Source organism: Rhinolophus ferrumequinum, chromosome 9, assembly GCF_004115265.2.
Source record: "Rhinolophus ferrumequinum isolate MPI-CBG mRhiFer1 chromosome 9, mRhiFer1_v1.p, whole genome shotgun sequence".
NCBI lineage: Eukaryota > Metazoa > Chordata > Mammalia > Chiroptera > Rhinolophidae > Rhinolophus > Rhinolophus ferrumequinum.
Window position 1 is genome coordinate 29,233,821 of NC_046292.1, and position 19,908 is coordinate 29,253,728.

Genomic DNA, 19,908 nt, shown 5'->3' on the forward strand with positions numbered 1-19,908 from the left:
CAGCTAGCAGAGTCCACATGGACAGAAAGAGAGTTTGGGAGTGAAGTAGGGGAGGACGCATGCCAGGTCTCGGCAGGATTCCCCGCTCTGCACTCCCCATGACAGCTCCCCGTATCTCCGCTTGCATCCCTCAGAGGTTTCTGTTTCCAGCCTAGTTTAAGTATCTACTGCACAGCTAGCAAAATAAATCCAGACTCTGCCCTGAGACTGCCAGTGGAGGAGACCCATAAACGGCTGTGACATGTGCAGAAGGAAACAAATGCTAAATTGAGGAACCGTGAGGTACCCCCAGGATGCTAAGGAAGGAGGACCCATCCATTATGACAGTAATTGATTCCCACTAAAACGTAGCTATTCCTGGGCGGAGGGGTCATCCTTGAAGCTGTTACTGCCTTGTTTCAGGCAGCATCTTGGTAGAGAAGAAAGTGCTGGGTCTTTTGTAGTCAGAGGCTCTGTTTTTTACTAGCTGTGTAGCTGTCTTTAAATTACTGAACCTCTCTGTGCTGTTTCTTTATTTTTACAAAAGGGGAACCAGAACCAGCTTCATTGGGTTTTCTACAGGACCCAGTCTTGTCTAAAGTGCCAGGGCCCATGTGCAGTGTCAGTCCTTTTCTTCACCCTGACTCTTAGGAACTCATGTGCTGGGGCATGATGGCAGAACATGGCAGACATGTAACTGTGTAGCCCCTGGGAGGACAGAGTGATGTCTGAGCTGCCCGTATGAGTCAGAGGGGCTGCTCATGTTTGGGGAGCACTTGCGTCCAGCATCATTCTAGGGGCCTTACCTGTATTTTCACAGCAGCCCTCTGAGCTAGGTACCACTACTTTCCCATTTTACAGGCGAGAACGATGAGGTAGACAGACTGAGCAACTGCTGGAGCTGGAATTTGACCTTGGGAAGATGCAGAGCCTTCACTATCAAGCACCACATCAAACATCCCCCTCCAAATGAGACTCAAATGCCCAGTCCTTCCTTGGAATCCAGGAGATGGTCCTTTTACCTCTGCTGAGAAGCCTGGCCCCAGTGAGGCCCAGCTACCTCACAGTTCAGGCAGCTCCAGTGGAGCCGTCTCTGAGGGCTGTGTGAGGCCTGCCCTCCTCTCTGTGAGAAAACTTCTGCTTGGAGGGAAGAGGAGGAGGCACTGCTAGGCTGGGAAGCGCCCCCTAGGACTCACAGCCAAGCCCACAGACCCAAACACAGGATGAGCACTTCCAGGGTCCCCAGATCACCCAAACCTTGGTTACTGCAGAATCGAAATAGAGATTCTTGTGTCCCCAATCCCCGAGAGTCTGATTTAGAGAGCATGGGAAGCTACTGTGTTTTAGCAAGGCACTCTCCCCCGTCCTTGGGTGATTAGGAAGTATCCACAGTCAGACAAAACAACCAAGACATATTCCCCACCCAGTGAGCTTCTAACACCACGCACCTGTGGTTCAAGTTCTGAACCACAACTTGAATTTCTAACCTAAACTCACAATGCACGCCTGAAGAACAAAAGAGACCACACACACACACACACACACACACACACACACACACACACACCCAATGCTGGGGCCTGTTCAGTCAGTATCTCTGGAGGTGCTACAAAAATGAAAACAAAGATTCTCCTGGTGATTCTCATGTGCAGCAGGGCTGAGAACCCGATGTCCTTTCAAGTGTCCCCTTCAGGGAGGGCCCTGAGGAGATGCTGCTCGGTCTTCAGCATCCTCTGTGCTCCTCTGACTAGGGAGTAGGTGGGCTGGGCTCTTTAGGCAACAGCCTTCATGGAGGGAGGGCAAAAAGGGGAGCAGAGAAGCAGGTGGAGCTCTGGAAAACAGGAGGACACAGGAGGGGCTGGAGCGTGGGGAGGCTGTGGTCTTTCGAGAGAAGTTGTTGTCAGGGACAGAAGGGAAACTGAGGAATTGGGGACATAGGACTGCATTTTTGGGGAGACTGTGTTGGCAGTGAAAGAGTGTGCCACTCAAGGTCTCTATTCCTGGCCAAGGAAGTCCCGAGACGTTCCCACATTCATAGAGGCTCAAGGGAGGTAATAATAATAATAATAATAAATAATAATAATAATAATGCATTTTAAAGAGGAAGAGCGCTAGCAAGCTAATGCCAGAAAGACCAAAATGGCGGCCCCGGCAAGCACAGGCAGTGACAGTCCATTTCTTACCTGTGCTGAAGGCACCACTTTCGATGACCAAAACTAAAACGCTGTTCTCTTTGAAAACCAGCGTTCATGTCCACTCCTGCTGCAGCCGCCCTCCTCTCACGCTCTGCTCTTCCCTTCGGAAGGGAGAGCTTGCTTGTCCAGGATCTCTTGAGGCTCCTCCATGAACTAGTTTGAGGCTGCCAGGTTTGTGTCTCGAATCCTGCAGGGGATGGTTGAAAAATAGGGTCAAGGGATTTGCTTGGTCAAGTTCTTTAGACACAGAACAATCTCTGCTTGGCCTTAGGAGGCCCAGGCCCCCAACTGCTCCCAAGCTTCTTGTCTTGGAGCAGGTCTAGATCACCATGTTCCCCAGGGAGGATGGTGTAGCCTGGTGGCCTCCTTGTACCCAGCTCCTAACGTCCCTGTGCCTCCATTTCTTCACCAGTATAGTAGGCAGAATCTAAGATGGCCCTCAAGGTCTCTTGCCCCCTGGTGTAACGTCCTGCATTATCCCCAGGACTGCGGATATGCTAGATTTTTACCTCTATGATTAGGTTACGTCATAGGGCAGTCAACATTAAAATAGGAAGATGATTCTGTGGGCTTCATCTAAGCAAGAAAGTCCTTTAAAAACAGGGTTTTCTCTGGCTGGTCATGGAAGAGAAAGTCCTAGAGATTAGAACCACAAGAAGAATTTGACTTGTACTTGTCGCCTTAAAGACGGAGGGTGCCATGTGGAAAGGACCTGAGGGCAGCCTCCGGGAGCTGAGAGTTCCTGACCCCACGCCAGCTGACAACAAGAAAGAAAACAGGGCCTGGTTTCCGTCAACAACCTGCATTAGCCCAGAAAAGCGGAATTTTCCCCAGAGCCGCCAGGCGAGAACTCAGTCTAGGAACATGTTGATTTCAGCCCCGGGCAAAGAATCCAGCCACTCCATGCCTGACTTCTGACTTATAGACCTGTGAGCTAACACTTGGATGTTATGTCAAGCCACTGATTTTGAGGTAATTTGTTACACAGCAAGAGAAAACTAATACAACCTGCAAAAGTGACCCATATTCAGGCATGAGTGAGAATTAAATAACAATAATAGACATAAAAGCACACTGTATTCTCCAAATCACTGAACAAAACAGAGCATTCAGGGCTCATGAAGGCCTGGTTCAAGGCAGGGGCTGAACAATAATTACTGGATGAATGGACGAATGAGTGAGCATCAGTTTTTAATAATCAACTTGCCAGGCTAGTGTAAGGATCAAACAAGAAAATACAGAGGAACGTGCTCCATGATCGAGAAAGCCTGAGTTCTTTAAGTGTGGTGTGGTATGTCCCCTTCATGCTGCAACCTTGGCACTATACTCTGGTTTATCTCCTGGAGGCAGTGTGGTGTGATGGTGAGAATGTGGCTTCTGGGGTCAAGATGCCTAAGTTCAAACCCTGGCCCTTCTATTCGTTATCTCTGCAGCTTTGGAAGGTTGCTTAGCCTTGCTCTGTCTGCAAAGCGGGGCTAAGAATGGCACGTACCTCCCACGGTTTTAATGATTCAGTACCCGTAAAGTACCTGGACCAATGCCTGGCACACGGTACGGCAGGTGTAATTGCTATGGATACTACCCTAGGACAGAGCCAGTAATCCAGGTCTGGAGTCATCCGCACACAGGGCTGGAGCATTGTCATCTGCCTTCTCTTGGGTGCCATGCTTTCTATTGACGCAGCCTTGGAATGGTTAGTGTTTTGGCAACTGCATTCCACTGCTGGTTCCTACAGAATGTATGGGTGACCGAAGCCCCTCTGCTGTCCACACCCTCGTTCACACTTGTGCTTTCAAATCCAAACAGCCCTGCCCCACACCCCAGAACAGCACTGCACCACCACGCAGTAGGTTTGAATGTGCTCCGTGGCTCCCGTCTGTCGTTTCCTGATCCTTTGTCCAAGCTCTTAGCCACTCCACGGGTTTCCATCATCCCCACATCTGACCTCACACCCTCCAATAGATCTCAGTTATTACTGAGAATGGCTGTGCTTGATCCCTCCCAGAGTAGAAACACTGATTTCTCAGAACACCCTATTCTCCACACATAGTGCACAGTTTCCCACCTCCAAGCCTTCCCTCAAAAGCCATTCCCTTCCCCCATGACCATGTCTACCCAGACAAATCCTGCCCGACCTCCCTCAGAAGGCTCAGCCAGCTCCCCAAACTGGACTTAAGTCCTTCCTCCCAGAATACCCCGAGCACATTTGTTGTGCCTTTCAAGATAAATAACAGTGCTCATGTGCATTGTTACACCCCTTGTGAGCTGCACACACCTCCGCGGGGCCAGTCTGACTCATCCCCCGCCCAGAGCCTGATATGCCGTCTCACACAGTCAGTGTACAACAATTCTCTTTAGAACCTAGTTCGGTTGTTCATTCATTTAACAGACGTGCATTCAGTGCCTATTTGGGGTCAGGCACGGTGATAGGCAGGCGCTGGGGATAAAAGACAGTGAAGATTCAGAATCTACATTTGGGGCTGGCAGAGGGGCAAGGGATCAAGGGAATGCATTCTAGTGCCGCTGGTTCTAAGCTGCCACATGGTGAAGGCAGAGAGAGGAGAACAGCTGATTTGGACAGAGAGAGGATATTTCAAAGGAAGCAGTGTGAGTAGACAGGAGACCCATAACTGGCCAAATGTTCAAGAACTTGCATGCTGTACACATGTCTGGAGGCGAGGCGCAGCGGTAGTTCATGCGGGAGGCGCTGGGCAGGGAAGAACTTGATGTATTAGATGGCCTGGGCTTGATCCTGTGGTGGAGTGAGGTCACCGCATCATGTCAGTCGGTGAGGTAATTCGGTCGGGACCAGGGCTGTGGCTCGAGGAGAAGGTGGGATGAGGCGGAGCGGTGAGCATTGCTCTAGAGAGGCCAGCATCTCCTGCACAGCACACCCAGCCTCCAGTGGCAGGTGGGAGGGCTGGTGGACATGCCTGCATCCCGTCCACTGTGAGGTGTGACACACACCTGAGGGTCTACATGGCAAACTGAGTCCATTTGTTTACCTCTTCTCCCCCACACACCACTGAAATAAAGAGAGAAATGTACGGAGAAGAACAGACTCATCATAACACCAGCTTGGTCAGCAAAGTCTGAGGAAAAGCAGACAAGTGGGAGTGACAGAAAATCTAATCAGAGCTAAGCCAGCCTCACCCCACAAGGGCAGGGAGAGGCCCACCTGCCAAACAGCCGGGAAACCGACTCACAGGCAGGGGGAGCTGTGGCAGGGCAGGCTGGATGGAATCCCTGAAACCCAAGGATGCTGAGGGAATCCTTCAGGTTTCCAGAGAGTAAAGTGGGAGCGGGAAGGGGAGAACAGCAACCAGCTGCCCCCACACCTTACTGTCTTCATTAGCATGAGTTGCTTCTTCCAGAAGACTCTAGCCCTCACAAATGGCTTGATTGCTCATTACAGAGACTTCCTGAAGGATCCATCAGCTTTTCATACAACCGTTTGTGCCTTAAGATTGTCTGAAGCCTTTGCCAACCCCAAATTCCTCCTCCCTGTTTCCACCAGCCCCATATAACCCATTTTAGAGACTTTCAATCCTCAGCAAATCTCCCCCTTTCTCGGGTCCTCCAGACATGACCTCGGTCTGTGGAGGTGATCTTCCCCCTCACACAGGTGAGCTATAAACTCAGCTTCATCTCTGGCAGTCGCTACAGAAATTTCGAGAATCAAATTGACATTGGACTTGACATCCACATCACCTACTGCTAGAGGGCAACAGAGCAAAGAGTACAGAGCTCTGAGGAAAAAGAGTTAAAGCCCTGAGAACAGTTACTCAGCCAAGTCTCAAAGCCAAAGAGAGAAGTACTAAAAATAGCCTGCCACCCACTTATCTTTTCTTAAAAAAATTACTCAAGGAATTACTCCAACCAAATAAAAGCTGTATCAGAATAAGTAATTCAAGAAAGGGCAAGACAGGACACACAGGAAATAGTGATGAACAATAAAAGCAGGAAAATGCACAGTCAAATCTAAACAAATGTTGCTAATGATCCCACCTTGAGGGGAAGTAGACACCATTTAATTCTTGACATTAACAGAGAAGTATGGGTTTTCCTTTGTTTTTTTTTAAGGGTAACCATTTCTAGAAGAAAAATAAGATACAGACCTTTTAAACCACTGTGTGCGTGGGGGGTAGGGTGGGGGAGGAACAAAGAAATTCAAATCATCAAGAGCTAGGAAAGGGAAAACTAGACAGGAATGAAAAAGGTATCATTAAAAAGGACAAAATAAGATGAAGAAAGTAAGACCAAACACGTCCATAAATACAAGAATGTGAATAAATGAAATTACCCTACTTTAAGATAAGAGATCAGGTTGGGTTAAATTAAAAACTCAGCCATACGCTTTTGGAAGTGACACACTTAAAACAAATTGACAAAGAAAGGTTGAAATCAAAGAAATGGCAAGAAGCCATAACAGGCAAAATGGAAACAAAAAGAATGCAGGAAAGTCAATATTAATATCAGCCAAAATGCAAAAATGTTAAATAGAATAAAATGGGGCATTTTATATTACTAATGGGTTTACTTCTGTAAGACATGGAAATCAGGAACCTTTACCTTCCTTCCCCCTGCACAACAGAACCAATACATTCTTAGAACTACAAGGAGAAGAGCAAACAATAGTAAAAGTCTTGAGCACATTACTCACAATTTGTTGGTACAAGTAACCTCCAATGAAAACTATGGAGTATCTGAAGATAATTAGTAAGCCTAAATTCACGCATACTCCAGAAACAGAAAATTCCTTTTTCCCAAATGTCCTTGTACTAGAGGACAAGAAAATCTCATATCCAACACATACAGCATAGTCTCAGTTCTCAAGCAATATATTAGAAATTCACAGAGGCAAAAAACAAAAAGTAACCTATGCACATGACAATTTCCAAAAGCTCTTCTAAATAACTCTTGAGTCACGGGACAGCAAGACAGAAATTGTAGAATATTTATAAATGTCAAACCTTGAGAACCCAACTTTTAAAAATCTGTGGACTGTAACAGAAGCCATATTTGGAGGAAAACACAAACCTTAAATGCTTATAAAATAAGAAAGGTTGAAACTTAATGAATTAAGCATACAACCTGAGCAGCTTAAAAAGGGTTAAAATAAACCAAAATAATCTAGAAGGAAGAAATAAAGTTAAAAATAAAAACAAATGAATGAGAGTAGTACAGCAGCCACAATAAAAGAAATATAAAGCCGCAAACGAGTTCTTTGAAACAACAAAATAGACAAACCACTGGCTAAACTGATTAGCAGCAAAAAGCAGAATCACAAATAAGGTTAAGAAGGACAATATAAACATGTATCCGCACATTATTTAAAATTTAAGAGAATTTGATACAGAAGCTGATGTCAATGAATTTGAAAATAGATGATTTTCTAGAAAATTGTAAATTGTAAAACTGAAGAAGAGGGAGAAAATCTAAATAGCCCAATAACAACAGAGAAACAGATAAGGTTGTCAAAGGTGGAATTCTAAAGTAACAGAGAAAGAATGGATTATTTAACCAGGAGAGCTATGACAACTGTCTGGCTGTCTATTCATTCAACAGATATTTTAGTGCCACTCTGTATAAGAAACTGCGTCTGGGCACTGGAGATTCCGCAGTGAACAAAACAGAAAGGGTCCCTGCCTTTGTGGAGGTGAGGGTCTAGCCAGGTGAGATGGACAGTAAACAAACAAGCAGGTAAAATAAATGGTATGACAACAAATGAGACACAGAGTGAGAGAGTGGGACATTCTATTTTAAATAGTGTACGAACGTTCACCACACTCACACAGAAATTTGTTCGGATTAAAGATACAAAGAAAACACATAAAAATACCAAATCTATTAGAAAATTTGTATAATTTAGTATTAGAAAATAACTATCAAAGCCCAAAGTGAATCTCAGTGTTCCTACAGGAAAAGATTAATAAATTTCACTACATAAAAATATTAAGCACAACTTATATCAAAAGGCCCCATCAACAGTTACCAAGCAAATGATGGACTAGAAAGATATTTGCAACATGTACGAAAGAGGGTCAATATCCATACCATGTAAGAAGCACCCACAAAAACAGTAAGAAAAGACACAGTCAATGAAATGAAGAAAGGAAACAAACAGATCATTTTTCACGAAAGGAAAATGTCTAATAAAGCTATGCAAAGATTCCTGGCCTCATTAATGTCTGAAGGATATATGTTAAAAGTATCGCCTTTCTTCTGTTTGCTTGGCAAAGAGGAAAAGGATTGCTACCATTCAGTGTTAGAGAGGAGTGGCCAAAATTTATGTTGACCTAGCAGCTTCACAAGTGCACACACACAAATACACACATATCATCTTCCACAAACATATACACAGATGCACACACACACGCATGACCCCTGTAGCACCATTTTTAACAGTGAACATGGAAACAACTTAACATCCATCAACAGGGAATTGGTTTAATAAGTAAATGATGACAAATCCACCCACTGAAATAGTAATAGGACAATAGCTTTTCCTAATTAAAAATAAATATATGCTTCTACCAATACTAGAGATTCGCTGTGATTTTATGGGTCAAACATGGGGCTCAGCACTTCTCCTGGGTGATCTCCCTTACTCCTCGCAGCCGCTGGGTGAACGCAGCACTGCTGGCCTTTCCCACATGAGACTTAGCTGAGAGACCTGACAGGTGGGCAACTTTGGTCTGTCTGACTCTGAGCCTGTACACTTGGCTGCTGCACACACTTCCTCTCAGTGGGATGGTGTGATAAAAGGGGAAAAGCCAACACCACAGACACACACAGATCTGTGTAGCTGTCAATGCTACAGAGGACCTGGAGGATAAACACTAAGCTGTCAGCTCGTCCTAGGGGAGGGGCTGTGGAGTGGGCGGGGTTTGGAGCATGCGTTTTCTTTTTTATACATCTGTATACTGTTCTTTTTTTTTTTTTTACAAAAAGCATGTATCACTTTTATAATTTAAAAATGATATAAAAGTGTCTTACTTTTAGAAAACAGCTGAACAGGGAAGGCCTATCAGGGCAAGAGGGGCCCATCTCCAAGGTGACGCCCACCTAGGGCAGAAAGGACCAGGGCCAGCTCCTCTGCAGGCCCCACCCCAAATCACAAGGAGGGAGGCCAGTCCTCTCCCCTCCCCATCCTCACCGAGGAACCAAAGCATCACAGCATGGCCTCTGCTGGCAGGGGGAGGGCGCCCCACATCCTGCCTGGGCACTAGGGGTTGTCATCACTATAGGGGAAGTTCAGCTGATGAAGGGTTAAGAAAAAAACCAAAAAACCCAGATGCCCTCAGGGGCCAGCCTTACTGGGTCACTAGCTGCAGCCACAGCAGCTTTTCAAGGGCTGGCAGGGAAACCAGTGGGCTCCAGCACTGAGCCTCACTCTGATCCCTGAGAAGGTGGTTAAAGCTGGCTCTGAGGCCCCAGATGCTCTCCTGACATGCAGCCTGTCCCTCTACTGTGAATGGGACATCTGCAGATAGGGCCAGCACATGGATAAGCTGAGTTTGATCTGCTTGGGACAGGAAATTGTGCGACAAATTTTTTGATTTTTGTTTCTGCTATCATGGTCTGTGGATCAATAAGAAAACTAGAAAATCTAAGACACTGGACACATAAGGCAGAATCACATGGAATAACCTTGGTGGATCATGCCGGGCTACTTAGCAATTTGGAAGGGAAATGGGGAGAATTACTGGCACGCTTCCTTTACCCACCAGCAGGGAAGCAGCATGGATAGCACAGAGAGTCAGCCCTGACATCAGAAGAACTTGGGTTCAGTCTCTGATTTCACCCATTAATAGCTGTGTGACCTCAGCTGAATTACTTCACCTCTCTGAGTTTCACTTAACTCATGAGTAAAAAGTGAACAACATCACCCTTCCCTGGGTTTGTTGTGTGGATCAGAGGAGACAAAGTGTGTGAGCGTCTAGCATGGACCCAGAATACAAGAGGCACTCAATAAATGCCCGTGTTCTTCCTCAGTTATGGTGGGAGACCTTCCAAGTCGCCCTCCCTCTGTGAATCTGGCTCCTGTTTTGGGATGGACTCTGTGAGCTTTTGTACCTCCTTTCCTGTGGTAAGGCTTTGGGGTCTCATTTTTCCTGGGCTGCTCGTTGTTGCACTAAATGCCTGCACTTCAGACTTGAGAATGTGGCCACATGCACCAGGTAGCATAGAGGCTGTTTCTGGATCCTTCCTGTTCCTGGCAGCATTCTCCAGGCAAGTTGCTGCCCCCCTCCCGTCACTGAGCAGTGAGGTTCCCAAACAAGGGAAGTGAGCAGAGAGAAAGGCAACAGAATATGGACAGGCCTTGCTTTGAGAATACTTGGGAAATGTTTTCCAGAAAAAGCAGTTTTTAAAAATAGTGGATGGTGATACATTTCCATTTGCATTGAGCATTGAAAAAGAGGAACTTCAAGTGCACGGTAATGGATTCCATTTAGTGACAGGCAGGAATATCTGATCCCATAAAGTCTATACTGTATGGGATTAGGCCGAAGAAATAGTCAGGGTTTTCAGGCACCGCAGGGGAGGAGGAGGGAAGCACTGAATGGTGAGAAAAGAGCACCCAGCCCAGGAGTCTAGAGAATAAAGAGCAGCAGGAAGAGGAGGTGCAGACAAAACCCCAGGGGCTGCGTGTGAGGTCTAGGGCTCAGGCAAGGGCTAGGAGTTGCTTCCTGCTGTACCAGGCCATGCCTCATGGCGGCCCTCTCTCAGCGGAAGCCTCCAGAAGCTGGGTGCAACAGAAAGCCCACTGGACTGGCCCACACTTAAGGTCCAGCTGTCTCCAGCTGAGTGACCTTGGTCGAGACACTCCCTGTCACTGGGCTAGACCCCAGGGTGCAAAGGTAAAGGAGCCCTGGCCCCTGCCTCAGGCTGTTACAGATCTAGCAGGGAAAATGGGCCAGAAGATCAGTGATTACGGTCTTTTCTCCCAAGGAGCCCCAAACTCGGGCTGCTCTCCCTCACTAGGAAGACTCATAACACCTCCCTAGTTTGTAGAAACAGAGGGAGGGGTAGGAAAGGAAATCAATACCATGTACCATTGCTGTCCCCATACTATCACATGGGCACTCTGATGCTACGGGCAGGTCCATTGTCACCATCTGACAGCTGAGGAAATGGAGGCTTAGAAAACAGAGATGTGGACAGACTTGCAGAGCAGGAGAGCCCCAGGCTTTGGCGTTAGATAAAACGGGGTACCACTATTCTCTGTTGTGTGGCCTCAGGCAAGTCATGTAACACTTCAGGTCTCAGTTTCCTCATCTCTAAAATGGGACTGGTATGCATACCCTGGGCAGGTGTGAGAATTAAATGATACAGAGTCGACTTTCCAAAAAGTGACCTTTTCTATGTTCCTCTTTTTGGCTATTTTGGATCTTTTAGCTTTACTTAATATTTACAATGATTTTGTCTTCTAAAATAAGGAGATTCTGGATCCCATAACAAGACTGCTGCGACTTCTTCACAGGGAGGACACAGACAGAAAAGTGGGTTGAGACCCAGGAGACCCCAGGGACTATAAAACCTCAACCACTGCCCACAGTGGGGATGGGTAGGAATCAGTGCTTACTGAAGAGATTGTGAAACCGGGCGTATGTTTAGAGGGAGAGCTACTTTGTGCCCCTACATGGCTCCCTCCTTAGCTCAGGGGAAGCTGGTGACCCAGCCCTCCAGGGACCCCATCAAGCTTCTGGTCTGGATTCCAACTTACCCCACTCATGCCCAGTGCCACCCCTCCCCCACCCCACCAGTTCACAGCCTCAGTCAAACAGAAAGGGCTGTGCCAAAGGAAACTGTTCGCTACTGAGCCCTCTGGGTCTGCTCTGCTCTTCTTCCTTTTTTTGGACTTTGTGGCTGTTCGAGTGGGTACCTTTTTCCATAGTAAGTTTCCATTGCATCAGTTATTTACATCGTCACCACCTATATGTAGGCTGTTTGGAATCGGTGAACCAAATCGGGCCCTGTGGGGCCCCTCACAACTTAGAGGGGTGAGGAGTGCCTGGGTCAGTGTCAGAGCCAGACAGCCCCACCGTTCTGGTTGTCTGACGGGTGGGAGGAACGTTCCCACCCCTGGCAGGGCCACCTTTCATCTGCTCAGTCCCTTCAGGAAGCCATTTTTAGGTGAGACTTAAAGAGCACGGGCTCCTGGGTTGAAATCCTGTGTCCTCCACTTCCTCGCTGTGTGATTAGAGACAGGTTACTTACCTAACATCTCTGGGCCTCAGTGAACTGATTTGAAAAGTGGGAATTACAGTCGCACGTACCTGCCTGGATGTAGGGGAGACTCAGTCAGTTAATTCGCATAAAGTGCTTGCAATGGTGCCCGGCCTAAACCCTCAGTAAGTGTCAATCAGTACGGATGGGCTCCTCTTTTCCTGTCACCCTTGCTAGGAGCCCAGTGGCCATCCCATCCTCTGGACCAATACAAAACAGCGCCTGCGCTCATTCTCTCCATAAGGCCGGATAAACTGTCCTGACAGGTCTCACCATATCCTCCCTGTTCCAAACCCTTCAGTGATTCCTCCTGGGGAGGAGTCCTCGCTTGGGGTCTCCTTCACAAATACACCAGGCTGCCACGGACATCAGTGCTCCCCGACAAAAGCCTGCTCTTGCCAAACCACCCTGCTCAAAGTCTTCATGCCTCCCTGCAGTTGTCTGTCCGGGATGCTTTTCTCCACTTCACTTTGGCCAAATCCAACCACATCGGCACGGGAGTCCAGCTAATGTGCCACCTCCTCCACAAAGCCCTCCATGTCCTACGCTCTCAGGCCAGAAATGATCTCTTATTTACAGCATTTGGTTTCTTTATTGTGGCATTTACCTTCTCTCCCCTGTGTGTGGAATATACTGCATACGGATGCTTGTCGGCATCACAGACAAACCACACGATCTTTGAGGACACATTGGGATGTGTGTGATTCATCTCTGTATCACTACAGAGCCTTGCACATAATTGGTGACAATAAAAGAGTGAATAAACCCTGAGTCCTCTCAGCTTACTGCCCCTGCCTGACAGGGGCACCTATCTGTAGGTGTATGGGTGGCGATGAATCAACAGCCTGACTGCATAACACGTTCTTCTTGAGGGAACCAGCAGAGTGGGCTGTCAGCCAGGGACCGGGACCCCAAGTTGGCTCACAGTCCCAGCCCAGCCCAGGTCCCATGGCTGAGTCCTAGCTGAACAGCCCACAGCCCAGGGCCGGACTCTGAATCTCACCTCGGGGGCCCTGAAAGTCATCCACGTCATCCTGAGAAGTCCAAGGGCCATCGCTGACCTCTCTCCCTCGTCCCCCACATTCCTTATGTCACCAGGTTCTCAGTAAATTGGCTCTGTAAGTGTCTCTCAAGCCTGTCAGCTCCTCTCCACCCACTGCTACTGGGTCCACTCCCCGTGCCGCAGAGTGGTGATTCTGCAGACAGAACAAGCACATATCCCACTGCTCCGTAACCACTTCCCGTGCTTGCTGACTGCCATCAGAAATCCACATTCCTTACTCTCTGCCCCAGATGGTCCCCGGGACCTCCCAGCCTCACCCATCTCCTGACACTCTCCCTTAGCCCCTGCCCTTCAACTACTTGATAATAGGGGGTACGCTGCCTTCTTCCCAGGCTCCAAACCCTTATTCACATTGTCCCCACTCTCAGAAAGTTCCTCTTCCCCTCTCTGCCTGGCCAACTCCCACCCTTCTTTGCAAGCTCAGCTCTGGTAATTCCGCCTATGGCCCCAGCCCCACCAGCATCCAAGGATCCAGTGGATTCTTTCCTGGCACTCCATGCAGAGCTTTGCTGTAACACCAACCACACTGAACTGTGATACTTAGCCTCCTGCGTGTCCCTCCAACCCGCAGACAGCGAGCGCCTTTAGGGCAAGAACAACATGTCCTGTCTGTGTAGCGCGAATGCTTATTAGCACAGTGCTTGCCATGTGGAATGAATGAGTGATGAACAACATCGGATAAACACACCCCCACTGGGCTGCCTTCCAGGGTGTGGCCCCTCACACCACCACATTCAGGAACTCACTTTCCAGGATAAGCAACAGGTGAATTTGCCAAACTGGCAGGTCCTCAGTCCACCCAGGCTATGGGGTTTTGCCAGGGAACCTGCCACCTCTCTCTGAGCTGCAGCCCCAGGACCCTGAACGGCCTAACGCTTGCCTTTGGGGTGGCTGCGTGGCCTGGGAACCTGGATATCAGCTGAGACTTCGGGGCAGTTCCAGGAGGAGGGAAATCTGAAGGGTGTCGCACCTTCCATGCTGCTGCCTTCCTCCTGCTCACCTGCACTGTTGGCCCAGACTGTGCCTACTTCCCTATCCTCTTACCTTCCCTGGGGCCACCCTCCTGCTCCCTTACCAGACCACCTCTACCTACCACTTTTTAAATAGCTAAATTTCCAGATCTGCGGGGCAGGAGGTGGGATGCCGGCAGGTGGGCAGGACTTGGGGTCTGACCCCAGCTCTGGCCGTGTGACTGAGAACACGTCATGTGGCCCTTCAGGCCTCAGTTTTCCCTCCTGTCAAACTAAAGATTCGAATACGCCTATCTCTAAGGACCCCTTCTATTCTAACTTCTGTCAAGGAGTTGATTTATTTATCAGGCAGAAAAACCTTCCCAATTAAAGAAAAACAAACAGAGAGAATCACGGGTCTTTCTTGGTTCCTCCTGAAAGCCAGGATAGGTCTCCAGTTCTAGAAATATGTTAGACGCCCTTTTGATCCTTCAAGGAATGCCCTGATTTGGTGGCAATTTCTATGCCCTTATGAGCCAGGGACTTAAAACATTACATTTTAATTTAAAACATTAAAAAATCCTTGTATATCCTTTCCCTTTTTCCTGATTTTAACAGTTGGGTGAGCTAGGTCTTTCTCACTGTCATTTTTTCACAGATACAGTGAGGCACGGGGAGGTGAGTGGCTCGTGTGTGGCACAGGAGGAACTGGCCCCTGAGGTCACACCACAGCTGCCCAGGAACTGGCCTCACCCGACGGGCAGGACACTTTAGTCAAACAATAGCACCCACATCTCCCTGTGCCTCTCCACACGCTTCCTTCACATGTGTGGAAAAACCCAGAGAGGTAAGGGGCACAAAGCCACAGAGTGTGCTGGTGGGAGGGAGATTCCCAAATCCTAGAAGCCAGGCTCCTGTCAGGCCAGACACTCTAAGAGAATAGGCAATGCCGAGAGCTAGGCTTCACCAGGCAGAGAAGCCTTCTGAAGAGTCCAGCCTCTGCCATCCCAGGCCTCCAAACCTTTAAAACCAGTGCCCAGGTTTAACCACAGAAGCTCTGCCCCCCAAGACAGGGCACTGCCTCATTCCTCCTGGTCTCCCCGGCCCTTTAGGCTGTAGGGCTCCTCCTCTGAGACTCCCAACGAGGTCTGACTGCATGTAATCTGACCATCAAACAGCAAGGGAGAGAAGGGTGAGAGCCCAGAGCCCAAGAGGAGAAGGAGCTAGGCCTGCGATTCTGGGCCTTTCTTCCAGCCTGGCTCTCCCAGTTGTTACCCATGGTCCTGCGCTGTTACTCCGAGGACATACCGGTCCTGTCTTCCGAATTATACTGTGAATTTTTAAATGGAGGCCCATAGTAGGACCTCTGCAGGCATGTGTCCAGTACACAACCTGCACAACCATTCACAGCCCACGACTCCTGACCATCCCGTGTATAGCATGTATCACCATGGTGATTAAAGAACTAATGCGTAACTCCTTACTCTCTACTCAAAGAATATGAATTGTCAGGGGAGGACCAGGCCCTGCCTATCTTGTTACCAAGCTGCAGCTCATCCCCTAGCACAGTACCAACACCGAATAGGCACTTGATAAATACGTGTTGGAGTAAGAAACTCATTCAGCCGCTCACTCCTGCCTTTTATTGGAAGGACTATGAAGCTGCCCCAGAGCTGAAGGTGAGCGCACTCTGTTCTGGTCCCAGGTCACGCCTAGCTCTCCCCATGTGCCTTTGAGCAAGGCATTTCCACTCTCTAGGCCTCAGTTTCCGAATCTGTACAATGGAGTGTGGGGTTAGGCTTTCCGTGCCCCATTTGCGTGAGGCCGAGGGACAGCACTTCCTTACATTTTGTACCCCGGGCACCTCACTTGCTTTACCCGTGTCCCGACCCTGGTTTTCCATGTTTTCTCTAGTTTCTCCCAGGTCTAAGTATATGCGTAGTGCGCAGTAAAGCGAGGTAGGAGGACTCCCGGGCAGGGTGGTGACACATGCCACAGGGGGGAGAGGAGTTGTTACTCCTGGACTACATCGCTGGGAGGGGAAAGAGACACTGACAGCGACGTTCATCCTGGACAGCAGTGCGGTCAAAGGGCTTTTATACCAATCTCTTTATCTGCAGCCTGTCCATGAGGAAGGAGGGGAGTGATCTGCCCAAGGTCAGTCACCAGGTGCCCCGGCCAGGACTGAACGCTGGGCATCCGGGCTCCAGGCCCTTCAGCTCTCAGTGCAGTGCGGCTCCTCCAAGCCTGGGGCACAACCAGTTCCAACCGGCAGTATTCACTCATTCTTCACCGAGGTTCTGGCAATGCCCTGCTGTGTGCCCCAGATTCCTCTTCTTGGGGGGCTGCTGGTGGGGGGAGGGGCAGCAGCCTGCTGGTGGTTAAAACACAGACCGTGCAAGGTCCCCACAGTGACAGATGCCTCAGGAGGAGCACAAAGTATCAGAGGAAAAAGAAGTTACTTAGGAGGGATGGCCAGGGGCCCTTGAAGAACCGCCGGGCTTATGGAGAGAGATGGGGAAGCTTTCCAGGCAGAGGAGACAGCACCTGCACAGGAGACCCTGCTCAGCGCTCAAAAGAGCTGGGTGTCACTGAGGGGAAGGTCACTTCCCCACATGGACAGTGAGCTGGCCAGTGGGGACCTGATCCCCGAGTGAGGCACCAGCAACAATCAGTTCTCAGGAAAATAAAGAACCCGTCTGCAACTCTCCTCTCTGAGGACCTCTCCCCATTATGTCTCGGCCTCGCTGGTGTATTGCCTGCTGCTGCCATAACACACGACCACCGAACTTAGTGGCTTAAAACAACACAAATGTATTATGTTAGAGTTTGGGAAGTCAGAAGTCTGAAATGGGTCTCACTGGGCTATAATCAAGGCGGCAGCTGGGCCCCATTTCTTCTGGAGGCTCTAGGGGAGAATCTGCTTTTTCCAGCTTCTAGAGGCTGCCTGCATTCCTTGGTTCATGGCCCTTTCTTCCACCTTCAGAGCCATCAGTGGCGGTGGAGCCTTCCTCACATGCACCACTGACAGTGAGGCTCCTGAGTCCCCTCCCACATTTGAAGGTCCTGGTGACAGCACTGGGCTCAAGTGGACACTCCAGGAGAATCTCCGATTTTAACGTCAGCTGATTAGCAACCACAACTCCATCTGCTACGTTAATTCCTCTTTGCCGTGTAAAGTGATGAATTCACAGCTTCTAGGAATGAGGATGTGGACGTCCTTCAGAGGCCATTATTCTGCTTACCACGCGGCATGGAACACATCTCCCCCACATGCAGCTTCAAGAAAAAGGCAGCCCGGGCAGAGAGAGAATGGAGGCAGGCATGGAGGGGGGCGGGGGTGGGATAGAAGCAGGCAGACACACACTCACACCCTGTAAGAGGCAGCACTGGCGGCAGCTTCCTGGCTGTCTGCTTAGTGTACATCACCCTTGGAAAACTCATCATGTTTCCACACTGAACCGGGCACGTGCAGTTTCCACAGTGACTGCAGGAGCAGAGCCAGAAATAACCCCACTGAAATGGAAAAACATCCCTTCCTCAGTGTTCCACTTGCTCTTGTACACTCAGTCTCCCCATCACCGTGCACTGTGGGCATGGGAGGCTCAGGCAGGTTCCAAGCCGGAGGCCCTTCCAGGGCTTGTGGATGACGTGGGGTGCGTGCCTCCTGTAGCCTGGCTCTGGGCTGGGGAGCATAGGTGTGTGCATTTGCCCCCCCGGAATCTGTGTGTGGGGCTGAGCTGGGCACCCTCACCTCCGCACCACCCCTAGGGAGCTGGGAGTCTCCTCTCCTCCTCAGCAGCACTGCCCCTGAGCTGCAGGGCCCTATAATGTCCCTTTCCTTCCTTCTCTGACCTCTCGCCACCGAACTCTAGGATCCAATGCACACCCCATTGGGTCTGAAACGCATGATGCTCTCTCTCATTTTGTCCCCTCTTCAGGCCTCTGGGATGACACTGGGCCCTTCCCTGTGGCAGCCTGGCCCAAAGAAGGAAGCATCCAGAGTCCCCTCTCACAAGCCCAGCTATTCCCCGCCCTGCCTTTGCTCACCTCGAGCCCTGCCAGCCTGCTCTGCGTTCCCGCCCTGGGAACCCCCCCTGGGAAGCTCGGTCCAAACTCTGCTGCCTCCTAAAGCCCCTCCCCGCCCAAGGAAGCTGTCCTCTTAGAACAAGATCTCATCCCTCGTAGAGGCTAAACGATTTGCTGAAATATATAGACCAACAAATGTCTGGGGCTCACTGTCCACACCATATGCCACGGTGTCCCTAGGGTCTGGGGAAATCTCTGCCACAATTTCTCATGTTTTGTATCCTATTCTGTCAAAGGAAAACAAGAATTAACGCCTTCTACATGCTAGGCGCTATGCTAAGTATTTTGCATGCACTAGTTAATTTTATCCTCACCACAACGCAACTATTAGCATGCCCATGTTATAGAGAAGAAGCTGAGACTCAGAGAAGGCACACAACCTGCTCAAGGTCACACAGCCAGAAAGTGGTAGCGCCCAGACTGGATGGACTGTATGTGCCAGAGTCCAGTGCTGAGGCTGTAGTCACTATGTCTCACTGGAGACGGGGGTGGGGAGAGGAGGCACCCAGATGACCCGTGCTCAGTGCTAAATGACATGCTTCCACATTGCCTCCTAGAAAGCCCTGAGCCATGCAAGGCGTTTCCAGTTTTGTCTCTTTGTACGTACCGTGATTCAGTGTAAGATTTTATTTGGGCTGAAAAGAAGTGAGGAGTGGGGGAGGTTCTACTATTTAAAAAGTTTGGAAATCGTTGGCTGTTGCCAACCCTATCCTTGTACTGATGACAAGCCCAAGGCTCAGAAACAGACACGACTTGTCCAAGGGCCAGAGAGCTCTGCCTGTTACTCCTGCTCCTCAAGGGAACTCCCATTTATCCTCCACTTGGCCCTCTGCACCCCCCGGCACAGAACTGAGAATCAGACGTGGTGTGGGTCCTGGTTCCTGCCTTTCCAGGGCGGCGTACTTGACGGCTTGGCAGGGAAAGCACCAGCCTCTGTTTCCTCGTCTATAACGTGGGGCCTGTGTGGGCGCACTGGAGCAGACACGCTGCGTGCCAGTCACGAGCAGTGTATTGTGATCACGGACAACAGAACTCAGCCCTGAGCCGCTGAAACAGAGATGGAGAGTGTCTATACTTAGACTCAAAAGCCTCCAGCAAAGCCCCAGCTTTGATCTCACCACTCCGTGCCTTGAAGCCACCCACTTGACTTCTTTGAGTCTTACTCTTAGAGATAAAAATGTCTCCGTAAGGGGTTGGTATAAGTTTCAAATGACATAACGTGTGGAAATGCTGGAGGCACAAGCATCGCCTGGGTCATGGACTCCCAGGCTCTACCCCATCCCACTGTCTGATTCTGTAGCTGGGCCCGGAGTGGGGGGTGGAGGAGGGGGGCAGGGCCCAGAAATCTGCATTCTCTCAAGACCCCCACCCCCCCACCATAATTCCATGGCAGGTAGTC

At 49.5% G+C, this 19,908-nt stretch overlaps 1 protein-coding gene across 7 annotated transcripts in view; it reads right to left on the reverse strand.

The window, feature by feature from the left end:
- HIVEP3 (HIVEP zinc finger 3) overlaps positions 1 to 19,908 on the reverse strand; it is a 438,665-nt gene that overhangs the window by 91,942 nt on the left and 326,815 nt on the right. For 6 of the 7 annotated variants that reach the window (XM_033113715.1, XM_033113713.1, XM_033113710.1 and 3 more), the window contains one exon: positions 2,163 to 2,361. The gene's annotated coding sequence lies outside the window, so the exon portion shown is untranslated. Of the gene's footprint in view, positions 1 to 2,162; positions 2,362 to 4,449; positions 4,612 to 19,908 lie in introns of all 7 variants that reach the window. The other variant, XM_033113711.1, reaches the window with a different exon arrangement.